Source organism: Cryptomeria japonica, unplaced genomic scaffold (genome assembly GCF_030272615.1).
Source record: "Cryptomeria japonica unplaced genomic scaffold, Sugi_1.0 HiC_scaffold_304, whole genome shotgun sequence".
Classification (NCBI taxonomy): domain Eukaryota; kingdom Viridiplantae; phylum Streptophyta; class Pinopsida; order Cupressales; family Cupressaceae; genus Cryptomeria; species Cryptomeria japonica.
In genome coordinates this window covers 87,198-93,007 of record NW_026729126.1, presented here as the reverse complement: position 1 = coordinate 93,007, position 5,810 = coordinate 87,198, and positions in this window count along the sequence as shown.

The window sequence follows — 5,810 nt, the reverse complement described above, 5'->3', positions numbered from 1 at the left end:
TTCATGACAATACAACATAGTGGATCAATTATAGAAGACCCCTATGCAAATCTCAATATTAGAACTTCTAAGAATATCACCCACGCATAAAGAGATCCTAGAAAAGGCTCTAGTAGATACCATGATCCCTAAAGATTTGGGCATTGATCAATTTCAAACCATGATGGGACATCTTATAACGCCTCATTGCTTATCCTTCACTGAAGATGATGACATGTCCTTGCAACATCCACATAATGCTCCTTTATATATCAAAGTCTTAATTCACAAAACTTGCGTAAAACGTGTCTTGATAGATGGAGGAGTTGGCTTAAATATTTTCTCATTAAGTCTTGTTTGTGCATTAGACTATTTTGAAGATGCAGTTGATCCTCACAAAAAGATAACAATGAAAGCCTATGATGAAGTAGAGTGTTCCTCCAAAGGTGTTGCAGTGTTGCCAATCAAAGTTGGACCTGTAAAAAAAGATACAGTATGTTAAGTGTTGGACATTAATTTGTCTTATAACTTACTCCTAGGAAGACCATGGATCCATGACATGCAAGCTACCCCTTCAACTTACCACCAATGCCTGAAGTTTTTGTATAATGGACAAGAGATCACCATTCCAGTAGATTCAAATCCATTTCAATATTGCAGTAACTTAAAGCCATTTCAAGAGATCATTGTTACACATAATAGAGAAGCATCCTCTTCTCATACACCACCTAAGGAAAATATGTTTTCTTCAATATTATTAATCTTTGAGAAAAAGATACAATTGAAAGATAAAGGTCCAGGGGAATATTCACTACCAGATCTACCAATCTCTCCAAGATCATATGGCAAACCATCAAATTCAAAACAACAACCTGTTAAAAAACCAATTAAAATTCTTGATGGATCATTTGTCAAAGCTAGTACCTTAGCTGAGGAGATCGATGAGAAGGATGTTTTGCAATGGCTATACAAAGATGAGACAGAATCCCAACCAGAAGTCAATAATGTCAATATCCCAATACAACAATATCGAAAAGGATATGACATGATGAGAAAGATGGGATATGGTGGTGGTGGTCCTATGGGCAAAAGAAAATAAGGTATCTCAGAACCAATACAACCTCCTTCGTAACTTCCTAAGGATAAATAAGGATTGGGTTATGGTTAGAATACTATAGATACACAATAAGAAGGGCCATCTCATAGTTTGCAAGAGGAAGAATATGAACGACAACAAGAAGAATGGGTCATTCAGAGAGAAGAAGAAGTTGCACGTAAGAAGTGGGCAAGACTTGTGATTGTGAGGCTTTCTCAGTGTACTATGTGCTCTAGGTTGCGATGTCACATTGGGTGTTTTCTGTTTGGTTGCCTACTATGGATATGCCCTATTTTTGGTGGTGTAAATGCTAGGCTTCCATTTTTGCATGATGCTTCAAACTCATATGTTCAATGTTGATGGTCCTATGCAGGGGGGATTTCATACTATAATGGGTGGTGTCCTTTGGTGCTTCAGGTTTCTTGAAATGGGTAGCTTATTCCTTTATTTTGTGAGTTTGTCTCTTAGTCCTCCTTTTTATTTTGGATTGGGTTCCGAATGTGTCTATTTCTCTACTCCTTTTGATGACCCTTAGAGGGGGTCCTTGAAGTTGCAATGCTCATAAGGGTTTCTTTTGATGTTGGGAATTAATGGGGTTTTATCTTCAATTTCATGATGGTGATGTTTCCTTTGATGGTAGCTTTCCTTGTGTTATGGTGGGTACACTTGAGATGGATGGTAAGGGCTAGTTACTCTATGGGCACCTAACTAGAAAGGACTCTATTTTTTGTGTGTTTTCTATAGTGCTAGATTCTTTCTTCTTTAAAAGGTTGTTTTCATTGTCGAAGGCTTCTACTTCTACCCCTTACTCCTCCTATCACTTGTGCCTTTTTGGTTTTCTCTCTAGATCTCTTGCTTGCAAAAAGTTTTCAGATCTTTGCTTCTTTGGTTTTTTTCTGGGGCCTCTCCCTAGGTGGTCTTCCTTTCTAAGATATTGTTCATAAGTTCTTATGTAATTAGGTGGCTTATTGAGGTGCCTCTAAGCATTTTTGGGCTAGTCCATTTGAGTATGCTTTATGTATTCCAAGAATGGCTAGGTGTTCCTCTAAGGTTGTAGGATGCCTTCTAAAACTTGTTGTTAGGTTTTAGTTTCCCTACCTATTCTATCATTGTAAGGGTTTTTGTTTGGGTTTATGTTTGGGGTGCTCTCCAAAACCCCTCTGTTCTAAGAATGAAAGCTTGTTGAGGGTTTGAAACCCTTGTTCCTATTAGTTGGGTGCTCTAGTCAAAAGCCCTATTTAAAAAAAAAAATGGTGTCATCTTTTTTGGGATTTTGGTGGTCTCACTACTTGTGAGTTCCTCCTAGTTATATTAAGGGTATGGTCCCTCTCCCACTTTTAATTAATCATAATAAAATGAACCGATAAAGATTGTATGGTCATAGAATTTATTGATCTTAGTTTATCTAATAGATATTTACATCATATTGAAATAACAATGATATCAAAGAAAATCTAAGAGGGGCTTAGTTATTTATTTGGTTTATAGGCTTCAAGTGCTAAAATGTCCATAAATAGATAGAAGTTTAGTTTGAAGATGAAAGAGTGAGATAATATTGTTCAACATAGTATATTTTGTTTCCTACAATCAACTTGCAAGTGTAAACTCTATAGTCAATGATGATAATGCTAAAATAATCTTACTAAGTAGTACATCTTCAAGTTTTGATCATATTATTTTTACATTAAATAAATAAATCCTAGATTGAAAAATGTGATGTCATCTTTGATTGATGAAGAAATTAGATTTAAAAATAATAATTCAATTAATTAGAAAATTTCTTTGTTATTAAGAAGAAGCCTAAAATTTCAATAATAATGCTATTATTTTCAAAAACATTTTTAAACAAATTGTATTCAACGGGCTAAAGATCTCATCATTGGTAAGTTGAATAAGATAAAGCTACCACTAAAACTAATGGTGAAAAACAATATTGTGATTTTAAAATGCATCCAAAAAAGATTGACCACGTCATGATATTACTGAGGATTGTGTTCTTTACAAATTAAATCAAGGTCCAACTGAATATTGGAGGAAACAAAGGGAGGAGGACATCTATCATATTGATGTAGCTTCTCACTAAGGGATGATTTATTGCATGGGAAGCACCTTTCATATTTGGATCCCTAAAGAAAAGAGGAGGCTTGGAATTATTTGTCCTTTCAAGAAGCGAAATAATTTTTTTTATGAGTGCATTTAATGTATTCATGTTTGGTTGAGGCTTTGTATTCTAAGGGAGGGATTATTTCCATGATAATAAAGGAGGGATATGACACACTCAAAGGAGATGTGGACTCTAAGAGAAGATTTTTTTTTTAATGTTTAGCACTAGAGGAGGCCTTTTGACACACTCAAAGGAGATGTGGACTTTTAGTAGAAAGTTATGTCTCTTTGTGAAAGAATATTAGGGATATTTTATTTTCTTTCATGTTGTGCAAATGATTGTAGGATCTATAGTCACAAGATTAGTTGGTCAAGTCAACCTAATATCTTGGGTAAACAAGGAAGAGAGGTGAATTTTCTTCATAAAATTATCAAGAAGGTTTGTGTGCAACTCTTGCATTGTTTCGCCCATGTTCATATTAATGTAATAAGTTGGGCATGTTACATTATTACATTAATAAACTGTTTCTTGGTTCATTATCATGGTTATTTAACAGTTTTTGTTTTTTATTTTGTTTGTTCAAATACACCACCTATTTAAAGGCATGTATTTCAATCAATATACATCAAGTATTTTGTGTTCTTCCTTAAAAGTTTATTTACTACATGAATTTTACTTCCCTCATTTTTTAGAGACATACTATCCCACATTGGTTATGCTTTCACACCTCTTATTGGTGTACTTTATATATACTTTTCTCTTTCTCTCATATGAACATTTAATGTCATTTAATCTTATAATAGTATATTTCTCATAAGTATTTTTAATAGTATATATATTCCAATAAAATATGCATGTGTATTTGTGGATCCCTTTGATACACATCTATGCATTCTCCTATATAGTATATTGGTTGTACATTAGCATCCCCAATTGGTATATTTTATGCATATTTTTGGTACCTTAGACATGATAAACTTACCTGAATAGGTATCCACTTAGGTTACTTGACATTTACTTTCTCTAATTTTTTGGATACATATAATATCTAGCATTAGTTGTAAATGCATATCTCTTTGTGGTGTATTATATATATGCTCAAATCTTTCTCTCCTATGAGAAGCTCATATCATCTAATCTTATTTCATTTTAGTTATTTTATGCATTTGTAATTACATCCTTAGTCTAATGAAATAGTTATGTATTATATATTAATTTTTTATTTTCAAGTGTAATTTGGTCTTGTCATCAAATTCTAGGAAGTTTACTTATCAACAAGTATCACAACTATTAGGAAAAATTGGATAACTTAATTAATGTAATATGGGTATGTATTAAGGGTTGGGAACAATGCATATAATTCTTTTGGGTGAGTTCTTTATGGATGATGTGTCAAATTCTTTAAAGATCACTTTCACATGGCAATTAGAGGATTTAATATTCACTATTGGCCCCATCATAGTCATGGATCTATCTTTATCTACTCTACATAAGCTTATATTATTTCCACAAATTCCATAATACAACATTTTTCTTCTCAAACGTAACAATTACATTAGCAAGGAAATATTGGTCACATAAGAGTTATGTAGTTCTATACTTTGTTTGACAAGGGTTTACATATTGAGAGGTAAAAGTGTTGCTAGTATAACCGAGAAAAAAAAAGTGTTGCTAGTATAAATATTTTAATAAGATAACATATCTTTAACAACTCATCTAGGATTTTGTGCTAGGACTTTAATGCATGGGATGTTTCATATAGATGTAAGTGTCGAAAATGTCTTTGGTTGATAGGGTAGAAATTTATTAAAAGATTGTAAAAAAATAACAATTCTTTTTTTTTAGTAATATTCTATTTGATTGTAAATAGTCTATCCATTAATTATAAATTTTATCATTATAATTATAAAAAAAATTAAAAAGGAAGTCTTGTAATGAATTAAAGAATCATTTCATAATAGATTTCCCAACACTTTTTGAAATCTAAAATTACAAGTTTTATTTATTTTTATTTCTATTTTAAACTTAGAATCTCATTTTAAATTTAAGTCATTTATTATGCCGAGAGGCATCTACAATGATATACAAATATCTGTAAACAAAAAATTGATTTTGAATAAATTTGATAGGTAATGCATGCACGCTACAGTTTCTCTATAAGTATTATTTTAATAATCCCAATAAAATAGAATCATTGTCACGTCTCTATATATATGAAACCGTTACATCTTTAATGAGACTGAAAAAGTGCAGATTTATTGAGCTCCATGTCCTTCTTGACAGCTCAATAATGTGATATCTCTTGAATATTTATTTAAAATATAAATATAGTTTAAATAAATATAGTAGTTGCTACGGCCAATAAAATCTATGTTTTCAACACCACCTGATGGCAATAATATAAACATCTCTCTTTGCAAATCTAAGTATATAGCTCGAGAAATTACATAATTTTGAAACATAAGTAGGGAACACACAAATGTCCATATCCCTACCTTGACTCTCACAGGATTGCTGCCCTCTCTACGATAGTTATACATTACAAATTACGCAGACCATCGATTATAAGAAAATCAGTAGCCTTAAGAATATCAGAGACAGACGCCCGATTTTTATCAGCAGTAATAATAT